General features: G+C 41.3%; 1 non-coding gene across 1 annotated transcript; it reads left to right on the forward strand.

Annotated features, from left to right (window-relative positions):
• Positions 1–14,251: 14,251 nt before the first annotated feature.
• Positions 14,252–14,357, forward strand: LOC120283186. The gene has a single exon (XR_005543184.1). It is a non-coding gene; the product is annotated as a small nucleolar RNA R71 (small nucleolar RNA).
• The last annotated feature ends 2,425 nt before the right edge of the window (positions 14,358–16,782 follow it).

A 16,782-nucleotide genomic window follows, 5' to 3' on the forward strand; every position in this document is an offset into this window, starting at 1 on the left:
ATGTGGAATAGAATAAACGGCGGATAGCTAAAATAGTAAAGTGCAAAGTGTTTCTAAAACGACTACTCCCCAACAACAGCACCAAAAACTTGACACACCCCCTGTAAGTGCATGGGGTTGTCAAAGTAATAATACCCAGGTGAGTGGGTTATCGTATCCACAGGGAATAGTGATCAGAATCACAAAGATTGCTATTTAACTAAGTTGATGATGAATCAATAGTAGTGTGAACAAAATCAATATACAAAGAAATAAAGAAAGTAAGAATGAGATGCGCAATAAAATGAGCGGAAAGGCAATCGATAGAAAGTGCGGCGCACGGACATTGCTGCCCCTAGGATTATTGCTTCAAGTGCAAAACCAACTATTATGTCTCCTAACTGATGCTTAATGAGTTATGCAAATCCTAAACTACACAGTCATAAACCTAAGGTCAACCGTGACTAACTCTACACTATACCCCGATGAAGAAATCAATAAGTCTCAACACCTCACACTGTGTACAGTTGCAAGAAGCTCTAGAGATTCCAAGTGATAAACCCTATTCCCTAATATAGTTCTAACCTTTTGGTCTAGGCGAAAGACCCCTAGTCACAATTAAGCTCTAGCACTAAGGATTAGTTCAATGCTTCACTCTGTTGTTCGCGCAACTAAGCCCTTGCGAGTTCCTCTCTTAACACTTCACTCTATTGTGACCGCAAAGAACCCTTGGAACATGGAGGTAGGATAAATAACACCGAAGGGGAAAGTAGACGTTCCGCTACCTCTCAACTCACCCTCTTGTCCCTCTCCAATCTTGCTTTGTCTAACCCTTATGGTGTGTCACTCACTCACAAGGATTACCAATGCAGACTCTAAACCCTAGTGTCACTCTAAGGGAGAAATCATTCAACAAGCATTCAAGATTGGAACTCAATTAAAGACATCATTTAGAGAAACATATTAAAACATCAATGAAACAATAACATCCTAGGGTTTACAAGTCCAAGTACCCTCTAGGGGTTTAGCTCTCCATGGAGAAAAATAAAATCAATAATGAAATCGAAAGTAAAACATGCAATCCATAAGTAAAACCCCTTGGTTTTCATGCCGACAGTCTTGTGGAGTAGCCTCATCCTCTTCAAAGGTTCCCTTGTCAAGCCTAGGGCACACCTAATTGCTTCCCCGCAAGTGTACGGGATCGCCAAGTAATACCTCGTGTTAAGACACGAGGATCGTATTCCTCGGGGCTAAGGATCTCCTATTACTCATTCTCGAACTATTATCTAGCCTAAGATCTCAGGTGATGGAATTTACTCTATTAGAAGCAATTAAATCTAATACAAGATTATCAACAAGTTAGCGAGAGCAAGCAATGAGCAAGCAAGAAATTCAATGTAATGCAAAGGCCTATGGATGTGGATCCCCTTGAGGGGTTATCATGAAACATAGATGATGATTAAAAGATGCAAGGATAAAATGGACCAAAAGATTTCTAGGTTAGAACAACCCCAATTTCTCGGCGATTGAACCTTAATCCCATACGAACATAGGTAGGAATTTCTTCCAAATCCACATTCCTACGATTACATTAAGCACAAGGAAAACCCACATAGGAGTAAACCTACTCTTCTTTGGCCTAACCTAACATGGAGGGCTACCAACACCCAATTTCTCGGCGTGATGATACAAGTATCCCCTTCTAATCCATTAATGATCTAATACATGTGAGCAAGTCACTTCTACATGCATCACTCATAAAAGAGCTACGGATTTCTCCTTTGTGTAGCACTTAGCATGAAAACAATGGATTAAATCTCAAAATTACCCAAGCATGGAATTAACAAGTAATAATCCAAAATACATGAAAAAATACCCCAAGGTTCACCAACACCCGGTGGCCTTGGGGGTCTAGTGTGTCATCATCCCACAACAAGTAATACAATCAAGTGAAACACAAAAGAAAAGCATAAATGACATTCCCTAGAAGAAATACTGGAGGAGGAGGTAGAAAATGTGTTGAATGACGCTTCCCCGGCCAAAGGAATGCCGAATGACGCTTTCTCTAGCCGCGGGTCTCCATCCTTCAAATCATGGTAGATCTCCCCTTGAATGATGTTTCCTTCTTGCCTTGAGAGTCTTGGACCTTGGCCTTGAATGATCTCTTAGCTTCCTTGTCCTTCTTCTCCTTCCCAAGGTTGCCCAAAGCCTCTCAAGTGGTCTCTCAAAATATGCCCAGAAAAAGTCCCTTGTTCTGCCCTAAAAGTCAGTATTTATACCCCCATGACATATGGGCCGTATAGGGGTCATATGGGGGTCGTATAGCACTCAAAAACCCTAGATTCACGTTTCATACGGGGTGCATATGGCCTCCATATGGCCCTATATACTGGGTAGTATGGAAATCCGGGCAGACAACTCCAAATCATTCCGCAGCTACAGTGCATACGCCCCCCATACTGGGTAGTATGGTGGTGGTATGAAATTCCTGTTTTCTTCTCTTTTTACCTAAATGATATCTTCTTGTTCTCCATGGCTTCCTTATGCCCTACAAAACAAATAATAGATGATTAAGTGCAAAACGGGCATCAAACCTCACAAAGAGACACTTATCAACACCTCACCAGATCGGTACCGATGAAAGCTCACCCAATAACTTTCTTTCAAAGGAACGCGGTGTCGATGGTCATAGAACCACTCCAAAAGCCTTGCCAAAGCCCTTCTAAACCCTACCTGTAGGCCTCTCCAAAGTTGGGGAAACGATGGAGAAAAGATGGAAACAAGGATTCCGACATCAGTACAAGTCACGGTTTATATAGGGCTGGAATCGGGAATCCACACGGGCATGTGGAATTTCCTCACGCTTGTGTGAATCTGTAGAAATCTGATTTTCTGTGGCCTGTGAACAGAAACTGCTACAGTAAATTGCTACATTTATATGCTATAGTGCTCCACCAAAAACACTCCGAAATCCACAATTTTCATCAAGGCAATATAAACGGGCACATGTCTATGGTGTAGATCGCATCACTTCTTCACTGAGGGAAAACATTAACGAAGATCTTGCTATCCTTGCACAAGTCAGAATACACAAATATGACTGTCTTTGTGCCCCTCCAAACCATGTAATTGCTTGAGCACATATTCATGTATCTTCGAGTATAACTTGTGTCTTCACGTTTGTTCACTCCAATACTCCATCAAGAAAGTGCAATCACAATCTACTTTGGCTTCCTTCTTTTATATTTGGCTCCACAACCCTACATGCACACAAGTATCATTAATACACATATATTAGTGCTAAAATCTGATAAAAGTAATGCTCATTGTAAGAAAAGAATACTTCGTATTACTAATACACAAGTAATTATCAGGTATTTATTTCTTTGCACATTAGATCATCACATCATCCCATTTATCCTTAGGCTAGATAGCAGAGAAGTAGGTAGTACTAGTAACCCTATTCCTTATGGATTCGGCTACCCAACTCTTAGGGAATTTTATTACTTCAACACACGTGCACTTATGGTACATCCACACAATTTGGTCATGTCATATGACTTCTCAAACACCATGTTTACATCTTGATCATTGGATCCATGGTCTAGAAAACCCTCTAAACTATAGCCGAATCAAATAATTGGGTAATAATTACATCTCAATCATTGGGTAATCGTATCCATAGGAAATAGTAATAATTCTAACTTCACTAATTAGCTGAATCAAATCAATGAGTATGTAAAGGGTAATTTGCAATTAAGTGAGCAAGTAAAAGTAAATAAGAAATAGGGAAAATGACAAGAAACAAATTAATAAAGATAGGGTACTCGGACAATGTTCCCCTAGGCCATTAGTAATTGGAAAACTAATATCATGCTGCCTAATTGAGAATAATTGAGTCATGGAAAACGAAAAGCACACCGATCCCTAACTTAGGCCAACTAGTAACTAGTCCTCTACGATGTCCAGGTGGAGAAATCTTTCAACACCTTACAGCACATATGATTTCTTAGAGTTCTAGGGATCCCAAATGATAAACCCTATACCGAGACGTAGATCTAACCCTTTAGTCCAGGCGAAAGATCACTAATCCATACAAGGTCCCAACAGAGAATTCTCTCAATTCCTCACACTACATATGATTGCTAAGAGCTCTTAGAAGGTAGGGTAAATTGAATAGTAAGGAAAAGGAGATACTCCGCTACCTCATGGCTTACTCTCTTAACCCTCTACAATCTTGATATATCTATCCTAGTGGTAATTTCTCTCGTCACTAGGATGATTAGATTATGCTCTCAACCTATGTTTCACTTAGAGGGAAAGCAATAAGAAACTCATAAGATTGAAAAACAAAATTAAATCTTAATTAGAAGAAACACGATATAAGTTGAAGAAAGATTATATCCTAAGGTTTACATGTCCAAGCACCCACTAGAGGTTTAGCTCTCTATGGAACAATACAATATGCAACCATAATGGGAACAAAAACACATATAATCCATAAGAAAACCCCTTTTTGATCCGTGTAAATGGTCTTCCAGAGCCGCTCCTTCTTCTCCAAAAATCCCTCTGTCAAACCTAAGGAACACCTCTCTAAATCGATGTCGTTGATGGCTCCCCTTTGATGTGCAAATACCTCATCAAAAACCCTAGCCTACTTCTCTCCAAATTTAGGCAAAAAGACTCCCAAAACTTTCCTTGAGCGGCCTTTTCAAAACTGAAAATGGGGGGTCCACATTGCCAAATGATATGTTTATTTGGTTTTGTTGGTGATGGGGTTGTAGCCCACCTGCTGCAGTAGGGGATCTCCACGGGCCAACATATAAAGATGGTATGTTGGACTAGGTTTTATTTATCCACCTCAGGTGCCACGTAGAGCCCTGTGCACTGGGAGTCCGGAGTCACCACACGGACCCGGTGGGTCAACATCAAGGACATTAGGGCCATGGTGACTTTCAACTTGGTCATGGATATGGCTAGATTTTAGAGGGTTTTCTAGACAAATGATTGCTTGATTTGCGATGTAAATCTAGTATTCTAAAAAGTTCATGTTTTCTTGTGAAGAATTCTTTGAGATGTGGTCTCTCATTTTAATCTTGAAAAGAACAGGGTTTTGATGACCATTCTATGTTGAAATGTTTTAAAACCCATATAATGCTCGAGTTTGATTTTTGAATGAAGAACATATGTATATTGCTATATACACGCTAATTTATTTAGGGCTTATGTTTTATTTTAAAAGTTGGTTATTGTCAATTTATCAGTTTATTTTTTATATCCTTTTAGAGTTGTATAAGCCCATTCACTAAGTGACTTTGGTTACTAATGAATGGTGGTGTTAAGTCTGTAAATACCACAAGTGAACGGTCATCAAGTAATACCTCGTGGGTAAGCACAAGGGTCGTATTTCTCAGGGAATGGCGAGAGGCGCTTATTACTTCCTTTTCACTTAGTCAATAGCTTAAGCATCTATGGTGTTTATTAAGTTTACATCTACAAATTAATTAATAGAATAAAAATGAGGATAATTAAGTGCAATTGGAAGGAGCAGGTCATTCTATGAGAGTTTCTTTAGCAATTACTTATGATGTGTGTTGAGTTATGACAATTATGTTCTAGTGTTGGACTGGGGTAATTCATAGGCCTATTGGTCCCAATCTCTTGGCAACCAATTCTGAAGTACTAGGAACTTAAGATGGAATCTCTTTCATCCTAGCCTCCTATGTTTGCCATAAGGTCAAGAACTCTTCTAAAAGGGCTAAATAAAATCCTAATTCAGATATCTAGTAATACCTAATCTTTTAGCACATGAACAGTTCTAATAAAGCATGTATGTTCTAATAAGTGGGAATCTCTTCCTTACAACATAAACAAATCAATCAATCAAGCAAACATAAAATGAATTACAATTAACTTGAAAGATTAATTGAATTATCAATAAAGATTCACAAGTAAGAGTCAAGGTACCTAAACATACAATTTCCATCGAATTTGTTTATAATGGATCAAGAATTAAGTTTGAAATAATAATAATCCACATGACAAAGAAAAAAGAATTCCTAAAACTAACTCCCTCTAATTGGTCTTTGATGGTATGGTTGAGAGGATCCCAAGATCATTAAGACGATGCTGAATCTCTTCGTGCACCCTCCACTATCAATGCTCATTAAATGCCCTTGAGAAACTCGCTGGAATATGCTAAAAGATTGATGGAACTCATCTCCAGCGGCACAGGTCCCAAGAAATCTGACCACCTCTACCAAATTTGGTAAAAGAATCCTCCTTGAATTGTAAACCCTAGGGTATTTTATAGTATAGAGTTTGACACAGTTTTACCATGCCCGTTGTGGAAGCTATGGTGAGTAAGTTTCTTGCTTGGGCCCAAAGTCATGTCCTGGCACAATCCATCATGCCATTATGTGGATTGATTACTGTTGTTATGATTCACAATGGCCATTGTTGAGCTCTTTATGACTAATGTGTTGTTCTCTGTTATTCCACACTGACAAAGCCCCTTGCGTATATCCTGCAAGTGCACGGGTTTGTCGAAATAATAAAATACCAGGTGAGTGGGTATCGTATCCACAGGGAGTAGGGAGTAAAAAATACTTAAATTGTTTCTTAACTAAGAGAAATATGAATAGTGATTTGTGTGACAAGATGTAATGCAAACAAAAGTAAAAGAGACAAAAGAGAGATAGCACAAGTAAAGGAGAGATAAGGCAATCGATATAAATGGGGTACTCGGATATTGATCCACCTAGGATAATTGTTTCAAGTGCTCCTAACTAATGTATTAATGAGTCATGGAGATCCTTTAATACATTGTCCCAAACCTAAGGTCAACCATGCCAAACCCTATACATGTCCCGGAGGAGAAATTGAACAATCTCTCAACCTCGCACTCGTATAGAATTGTAATGAGTTCTAGGGATTCGAAGTGATAAATCCTCTTCCTATATCTAGACCTAACCCTTTTGTCTAGGCGGAAGTTCCCTAGCCATAATTAAGCCCTAGATGCTAAAATCACTTCAATGCTTCACTCCATTGCACTCGCAACTAAGCCCTAGAGGAAGGCCATCCCTTAGCCCATTCACTCCACTATAACCGCATAGAACTCGAGAAAATGGAGGTAGAGTAAATCACGCCGGAGGGGAAAGGGATGCTATGCTACATCTCGACTCATCCTCTCAACCCTCTCCAATCTAGCTTTGTCAAACTCTCGTGGTGTGTCACTCACTCACAAAGGTTACCAACAAGAACTCTCAACCCTAGTTTCATTCTAAGGGATTATTCATACAATCAATGCATTCAAGATTGGAACTCAATAAAAAACATCAATTAATGAAAGCATAATAACAAGGTTCAATGAAACGAATACATCCTAGGGTTCACAATCCAAGTACCCACTGGGGGGTTTAGCTCTACATAGAGCTAATTACAATCAATGAAATTGAATGTAAAAATAATAAATCCATAGAAAACCCCTTGATAGTCGTGACGATGGTCTTGTAGAGAGTCCTCTACTCGTTCAAAGGTCCCTTTGTCCGACCTATGATACAACTCGCCGAATCGGTGCCGATAAATGCTCTCCCACTAACCTTCTTCCAAATAGAGCGCGATGTTGGAGCCATAGAACCTCTCCCAATCCCTAACAAATACCTTTCAAAACCCTAGCCCCTCTCTCAAGTCGGGGAAAAGATGAAGAAAGAAAATTACAAAATCAAGGCTGAAATCAGCTTTTAAAGGACTGGAATCGGGAATCCACACACCCCTGTGGATATTCCACACGGGCTTGTGGAATTAACACACGGGCGTGTGGAATTTCCACATGCCTGTTTGGCTTCTATGGTCAACTCCTTCTTCGGGCGGCTGTGAATAATATCTGCTATAGTGCCCTGCTACAGTTCCTGTCAGAAACACTCCTGAAACCATGCTTTCATCGAGGTAACGTAAACAGGCACATGTTTTCATCATAGATCATTTTGCTTCTTCAATGAATGGCCGTGTTGGTGGAGATCTTGTTGCACATGCACAAACCGGAATACTTAGAATGTGACTGCCTTTGTGTCCCTCCAAATCATTGTGCTAGCTTGAATACAAGGAGAATGGCACACATTCTAGCATCTTGAACCCGACTTATGTCTTCGCGTTTGAACTTTCTCAAGATTTCCTCCAAATGGTGCACTCACGATCTACATTGGCTTCTTTCTCAAAGATTCGGCTTCACAACCCTATATGCATAAAAGTAACATAAATACACACATATTGGTGTTAAAACCCGATAAAAGTAACGCTCATCATAAGGAAAGAACACTTCGTATTCTTATCACATAAGCACTTATCAAAATCCCCCACACTTAAGCTTTTGCTTGTCCTCGAGCAAAAATTAAAACATTGTATGCATAGATGAAGGAAATATTGGAAGTGCTTGGCCTTAGGCTCACCAAAGCATGCAAAGAGAGCATTCTACAAGTAAGGGAAATTTCAACACTAAATACAAAAAATCAATGCTCTAGCTATAAACTTGAATTAAAAGGGACAACAAACCCGAAATCGTGTAAGTGTGTGCACTCACTCAAGTCAACCCAAAGAATACTCCTCAAAGTTCTATGTATAAGGGATTTATTTATCTACAAAAGGTAAAAAAATTCAAAAAGGGTAGTAGCTTCCCACATCCTCTAAGGTAGCCCTTTCCAAAGCGGCCGCTAAGGTGGCTTTCACACTTTCAAGGTGGTAGCTCTTTCTACCGGGGTGGTAGCTTTCATACATCCCATGAGATAGCTCTTTCTATCATTAGGGCATAACTAGTATCCAACTTATAAGAGTAGCTTCATACATCATAAGTGGTAGCTCTTTCCACCCAACAAGCACAACTAAACAACAAAACTATTTTGTTTTTTTTTTTTTCATTTTTTTCATTTTTTTATTTTTTTAGCAAAATAACATAAGAAACAAAACTAAAACTAGTCCCTTTAACATCAAACTTGAGTTTCCAAAAGAATTTAAAGGATGAGTAGTGCACAAGTGTTAATCGGGCAAAAATTGCTAAAAAGATAAGCAGGAATTAGAGCACGAGAATATTCAATGTTAAAAATTCTCCTATACTCAAGAATAAAATCATTGCAACTAAGGTGAACCGCTATTGGCTATTTGAGCATGTATAACAATCAAGACTAATATAAAAGATATGTGCCCTATGGAAACTCCACCCCCACCCCCTCCCCACACACACACACACTTAAGTTGTACATTGTCGCCAATGTACACATGCAAGCAAGCTCACTCATGATGTACATAAATCAAGAATAAATGCGGGAGAAGCAATCAAAACAATACTCCCCTGACTCCTAGTGTTGTATTTGATGGAGCTAATTCGTTGGGAGTGGTGTTCCAATGGGTTATGAAGCATACATGACCAAATTCTGAAACACCTTGGCCGTGTCTATGAATAGTTCTGAATTCCCATGTTGACAAGACCATCTGCACGCATACACGAGGGGGTTGAGTAAAGCTCAATAAAACAAAAACAGCTCGAGTAAACAAAAAATAGAGAAATGAATACAACTAGAGACAACAAAACGAAGATAAAATCAGAAGGAAAATGCTTTATGAGTATACAAGTCCAAAATGAAATGCAGATAAAGAAATGAAAATAAAATCAAGTATCAGTGTCGCGCTCTGGCTCCTCTGCTAGATAATCAAATGGCGCTGGTGGGTCCGGTGAGGATTATGCAGGAGGTGCCTGAGTGGTGCGGGGTTACAGTACAAACAGTAAGGCAACGTCTCTCTAGAGGATCTGCTGTAGAACATCGAAACGCGCCATGAATTCTATGAACTGTGTGGCCTGCATCACATGAACCTCTGCTATCTCTGCTCGTGCCTCAGCAATCTCGGTCCGTACCACTCCCACATCACTCTCGAGCCTCTCAAAACAATCATGGGCTCGAGATGGTGAAAACATGCTTACTGGGGTTGGGTCCTCTACCGTAGGAGTTGTGTCGGTCCCCATCGGTGTCGGCTGAGGCACGGAAGTAGGCTGAGAAGCCCCGGCATCACCCCTCAACCTCAGCTATCTCTGGGGAAGGAATAATCAGAGCATATACTCCTGACTGAACTCTCCGTACCATCCCCGTCAACCTCAATGTCTCGATGCCCAGGGGAGCAAGTACAGTCACATTCTCGGCCCCTCTGATCGCATCAAGTAAACCCATATCGACAACTAGTCTCGTGATATAGGGGCCCGAGAAAATCACTCCAAGTCTGGCATACTGCCCCTGATGTCGAATATACTCTGCCAAGATATGCCCTTAATGTATCGGTGTGCGCCGCACCATAGAGTACAAATATAAAAGTTCCTGTCAGCTAAGCACACCAGCACTGTCGCCTCGCCCGCTAACTGACCTACTCAGAATAGCGTGAATGTATCTGTAAGTCAGGCGGGAGAGGCAAGTGGCCTTCAAAAACCCAGGCTCATACTACCCCTGTCCACATAACACTGTGTAAGCATGCTGCGGAGTCAAACTCCCAGGATAATTTGTTGGCAGCTGCTCATACTCCTCTGTCTCTATTTAAGCTGCATCATATAACTCCATCAAGATCGCAAACTGAGCCACACTCAAACTATGATGCTGTCCAAGGGCTCTGAACTGAATGACACTAACGCGATCGAACTAGAATGAGGCGAGCACCTCGAGTGTTAGTGCGCAAATGGCAGGATCTCTGATCGATAGTAAATGGTCCCAGCTGCCAACCGCAAGCATGTCCTCGATCTCGTCTGCCATAACCTATGCTGACTGAATCTCCCTGAGTGTGCTCATATCGGGAAATCTGGTCTGATCAAATCTGAGACTAGTCAGCTGCTCAAACCTCACCTGATGCTCGGAAATGGTAAAACGCATGCTCTTGGGCTCGGGAGATGGCACACGCGGTTGTTTATCCTCTTGCTTCTTTGACCGAGGTCCCATTACTTGGAAAATTTGAAAGAAACTCGATCAAACAACTTAATGGAGTAATGCTGTAGAAATCCGCACGGTCGTGTGGGATTTCCACATGCCCGTGTGGATCCAAGGGGCGTGAACAAACACACGCCCACGCCACAAAAATCTAATAATACACTTTTAAATTCTTTCTAACTTCGTTCTGAACATGTATAATCATTCTAATTACAGAGATGAAGCATGATTAACCAGTTTCATCGATTAAAATCAAGATTTGATGAAGAAAAACTAAGATAAGGGCTTACCGACGAGGTGAGATAGAAAACTTTGAATTGGCCAGAACACCAAGTAAAAATCCCTCCAAATTGGCAATACAAAGTTCGGAGAAAATGTGAGTGTGCTTATAGACGAATGGAAAGTTTGAAAATGAGAAGAAATGATGATCTTTTTAAAAGGACTCGCATCTCTTGGCGTTCTATACATCCGCACGGGCGTGCGGAAATTACCCACGCCCATGCGCATTCACAGGAGAACTTCACAGGGGCAAATGCATGCCCTTTGCACTCTCGGGAAAAACACTCGTTGTCTCTGAATGCAACTACACGGGCATGTGGAAAATACCTAGGCCCGTGAGCCCAATCCACAGGGGCAGCCGCAAGTCCCTATGGCTTCTCTATCCAAGTGAGAAGAATCGCTAAGTGTTTCACACGCCCTTGCGGAAACTCCGCACCAATGTGGACATTCACAGGCCCAACTCACAGGGGTAACCGTACGCCCCTGTGTCTTCTTAGGATGGAGAGAGCTCATCTGCAGTGATCCGCACGGCGTGCGGAAAATAGCCATGCCCGTGCGTTTTTCACTAGTTCACCCACAGGGGTGAGTCCACGCCCCAGTGTGCTCTTGCGATAATTTGCTAATTCTCTGCAGGAAGGCGCAAGCCCGTACGGAAATTACCCATCGGCATGGACCATCACAAGGTCACTCATAAGGGATTGTCTATGCCCCTGTGCCATCTCTGGATGAGCTCTGAACAAAAACGCACGCCCGTACGGTAATTCCACACGACCGTGTGTTTTCTCTATACACTTAGAAAACTTTTCAAGCACTGCAGAAAATTTTTGAACACAACTATACACTCAAAGCTTGCTTTACAAGGCAACTATAACCTGAGAAAACATGAAAAATAAGCTCAAACGACTTAAACTTCACCAAATCCACATGAAAGCACACGATGACATTAAAAATCCATAATAAAACATAGCAAAAGCATCTAAAAATAAAGGCACCAACACTCAAAACTTTATTCGCACAAAAACTATACTCTAACTAAGAAAATAGTAAACACTTGGGTTGCCACCCAAGAAGCGCTTGTTTTACTTCACTAAGCTTGACGTACCTTGTCTTACTTCATGGGGGTTCATAGATGAAAGTTACCCTCTTACCCATAGCTTGAAAGCATGCTGAACAGAGTCTCTTAAATTTAGAGGGAGAGTTATCGGACTTGTGACCACCTAGCAATGTTCATCTAATTTGTTCGGTTCACGCACATCTCCATAGCCTTGGAGCATTTCTGGTGGCGTCTCCTCGCCCTCTTCATCTTCCGAAGCACCTTCTTCAGGATCCCCGGAGTAGACGGTACTTCTTCCGTCGAGCCAAGCATCATTACTTCTTTATTTTCCTTTTTTTGGTCGAACTAACCCTCGTAGGGGTCCGGATTAAACATTTCCTACATATATTCATCAACAATCTCATCAGTAGTGTCTAGAAAATACAAAGTATCATCGAAATCAAGAGAATGCCGCATGGCTTCAGCAAGGTGGTATGTGAGCTTGTCATCTCCAACTCTCAAAGTTAACTCCCCGCCATCCATATCAATCAATGCCTTGAAAGTCCGCAAGAACGACCTTCAAAGTATCAAGGGTACATCCGCATCCTCATCGACGTCTAGCACCACAAAATCTATAGGAAATATGTACTTGTCCACCTTATCAAGCACATCTTTGATGATACCCCTCGGATGTCTCACCGTTCGGTCCGCCAATTGGAAAGTCATCTGAGTAGGATTAGGCTCGCCCAAGCCTAGCTTCTGAAAGAAGGTGTATGGCATGACATTGATACTGGCCCTGAGTCTGCCAATGCCATTTCTTCACCTAAATTGCCAATGTTGCACGGAATGATAAAGATTCCCGGGTATTTCCTCTTGTTCGGCATGTTCTTTTGCAAAACCGGCGAGTAAGAAGCATCTAAGATCACTGAAGTACTCTCCTCTAACTTCCTCTTGTTAGTCATTAAGTCCTTCAAGAATTTTGCATACTTAGGCATTTGAGACAATGCCTTAACAAAAGGAATGTTGATGTGGAGTTGCTTGAACAAACTCAGGAACTTCTTGTATTGTTCGTCCACTTGGTCATTCTTCAACCTAGAGGGATAGGGGATTCTTGGCTTGACAGGTGCTGGTGACACCTCCTTCTTTTTGCTTGTTCCCTTTTCAACCTCCATGACCTCGGGTGTGTGTTCATTGGGCTTCTCACTAGGAAACCTACCTTCAACCTCAAGACCACTTCTCAAAGTGATCGCCTTTATATGCTCTCTAGGATTGGTCTTGGTATTGCTTGGCAAGTTTACTTATGATCTTTCTGATAGAGTTTTCGCAATTTACCCCACTTGATTCTCAAGGTTGTGTAAAGAAGCGGTGTGGTTGCAAAGTGTAGCATCAACTGATTGAAACCTTGTATCTGATGATTGCACAAATCTAGTCAAGGCCTTCTCCAAATCAGTCATTCGGGTCTCCAAACAGGAAACTCGGTTCTCCATGTTTGGGGATTGTTGTTGTTGGAAACCCAGTGGCTCCATGGCTTTTTGTGGAACTTGGTTACACCACGAGAAATTGGGATGATTCTTCCAACACGGATTGTAGGTGTTTTCTATATAGATTCCCTTGAATCCTCATCGCATTACCCATAAAATCAACATTCTCAACCGAATATGCATCACTAATAGAGATCGGGCAATCGGAGGAAGCATGTCCTCCACCACACATGGTGCAAGTAGTCACGGCCGCCACTCTATTCGAAGTTAGAGCATCTAACTTCTTACTCAATGATTTCACTTGAGCCGCCAATGAAGTTACTACATATATCTCATGAAACCCAGCTACCTTCGTTTTCTCCCTAGCATTCCATTGGTAGCTATTTAACCCCTTTTCTTCAATTAGTTGATGGGCCTCACTCGGAGTCTTTCTACCTAAGGTACCTCCTGCTGCCGCATCCAAGAGTTGCCTTTTGCTCAGATTTAACTGGTTGTAAAAGGTCTGAACAATCATCCACTCTGGGAACCTGTGTTGCGGGTATTTCTCAGGAGCTCCCTGAACCTTTTCCACGTCTCAAATAGAGACTCCAATTCTGACTGTACAAAGGACGAGATCTGATTATTAAGCTTTGCAGATTTTTCGGGAGGTAAATAATGTGCAAGAAAAGCTTCTACCATCTCCTCCCATGTGGTAATTGATGCTCTAGGTAATGAGTATAGCCACAGCTTCGCACTCCCCTTTAAGGAAAATCTGAAGGTTATCAACTTGATGGCATCATCTGTCACCCCGCTTATCTTAAGCATATCCCATTGAACTATATGGATTGTTGCAGCATGTAAATGAATGCCGGCTTCAGCTCTAAGTTCTGAGCTATAATTGGTGTATGCACAATACTCGATTGTGTCCCCAATACTGAAGGTCTAGCATAATCGAATAATGTCCTCTATTGCTTATTTTGTTGCGCCATATTATCCGAACCTTCAACTTCCAAATCATCTAGATTAGGCAGTTCTTGCACAGGTTTTTTCCTTTTTCTTCTAAGTGTACGTTCGAGCTCGGGATCTCCTTCAATCAGTATTGAGAGGTTCCCTCAGGTCATGAACCTAGAGCTGCACAAAAAAAAAGAAAACAAATCATAATGATTATAGAAAATAAGATGTGAAATAGAATAAATAAATGAATAGCTAAGAAAACAAAGTGCAAAGTATCTCTAAATGCCTATTCCCTAGTAACAGCGCCAAAAACTTGATAACACCCCCTGCGTATATCCCGCAAGTGCACGGGTTTGTCGAAGTAATAAAATCCCAGGTGAGTAGGTATCATATCCACAGGGAGTAGGGAGTAAAAATACTAAAATTGTTTCTTAACTAAGCGAAATATGAATAGTGATTTGTGTGACAAGATCTAATGCAATCAAAAGTAAAAGAGACAAGAGAAAGAAAGCACAAGTAAATGAGAGGTAAGGCAATCGAAATAAATGGGGTACTCGGATATTGATCCACCTAGGACAATTGTTTCAAGTGCAAAAACCCTCTATTATGCTTCCTAACTAATGCATTAATTAGTCGTGAAGATCCTTTAATACATGGTCCCAAACCTAAGGTCAACCATGCCTAACCCTATACATGTCCCGGAGGAGAAATTGAACAATCTCTCAACCTCACACTCGTATAGAATTGTAATGAGTTCTAGGGATTCGAAGTGATAAATCCTCTTCCTATATGTAGACCTAACCCTTTGGTCCAGGCGGAAGGTCCCTAGCCATAATTAAGCCCTAGATGCTAAAATCACTTCAATGCTTCACTCCATTACACTCGCAAATAAGCCCTAGCGGAAGGCCATCCCTTAGCCCATTCACTCCACTATGACCGCATAGAACTCGAGAAAATGGAGGTAGAATAAATCACGCTGGAGGGGAAAGGGGATGCTCTGTTACATCTCGACTCACCCTCTCAACCCTCTCCAATCTAGCTTTGTCAAACTCTCGTGGTGTATCACTCACTCACAAAGGTTACCAACAAGAACTCTCAACCCTAGTGTCACTCTAAGGGAGTATTCATACAATCAATGCATTCAAGATTGGAACTCAATAAAAAACATCAATTAATGAAAGCATAATAACAAGGTTCAATGAAACGAATACGTCCTAGGGTTCACAATCCAAGTACCAACTAGGGGGTTTAGCTCTCCATAGAGCTAATAACAATCAATGAAATTGAATTTAAAAGCAATAAATCCATAGAAAACCCCCTCAATAGTTGTGACAATGGTCTTGTGGAGAGTCCTCTACTTGTCCAAATGTCCCTTTGTCCGACCTAGGATACACCTCGCCGAATCGGTGCCGATGAATGCTCTCCCACTAACCTTCTTCTAAATGAAACACGATGTCAGAGCCGTAGAACCTCTCCCAATCCCTAGCCAATACCTCTCAAAACCTTAGCTACAGCCCTCTCTCAAGTTGCGGAAAAGATGGAGAAAAAAATACAAAATCGGGGCTGAAATCAGCTTTTAAAGGGTTGGAATCGAGAATCCACATGCCCCTGTGGATATTCCACACGGGCTTGTGGAATTAACACACTGGCGTGTGGAATTTCCACATGCCTGTGTGGCTTTTCTGGTCAACTCCTTTTTCAGCCGGCTGTGAACAGTACCTACTACATTATTTTGCTGCAGTGCCCTGCTACAGTGTCGGTCCGAAACATTCCTGAAACCATACTTTCATCGAGGTAATGTAAACGGGCAAACGTTTACAATGTAGATTGCTTTGCTTCTTTAATGAACGGCCGCGTTGGTGGAGATCTTGTTACACATGCACAAACCAGAAAACTTAGAATGTGACTACCTTTGTGCCCCTCCAAATCATTGTGCTAGCTTGAATACAAGGATGTTGGCACACATTCTAGCATCTTGAACCTGACTTATGTCTTCGAGTTTGAACCTTCTCAAGATTTCCTCCAAATGGTGCACTCACGATCTACATTGGCTTCTTTCTCAAAGATTCGGCTTCACAATCCTATATGCATGAAAGTAACATAAATACACACATATTGGTGT

The sequence above is a fragment of the Dioscorea cayenensis genome, chromosome 18 (assembly GCF_009730915.1).
Source record: "Dioscorea cayenensis subsp. rotundata cultivar TDr96_F1 chromosome 18, TDr96_F1_v2_PseudoChromosome.rev07_lg8_w22 25.fasta, whole genome shotgun sequence".
Lineage (NCBI taxonomy): Eukaryota > Viridiplantae > Streptophyta > Magnoliopsida > Dioscoreales > Dioscoreaceae > Dioscorea > Dioscorea cayenensis.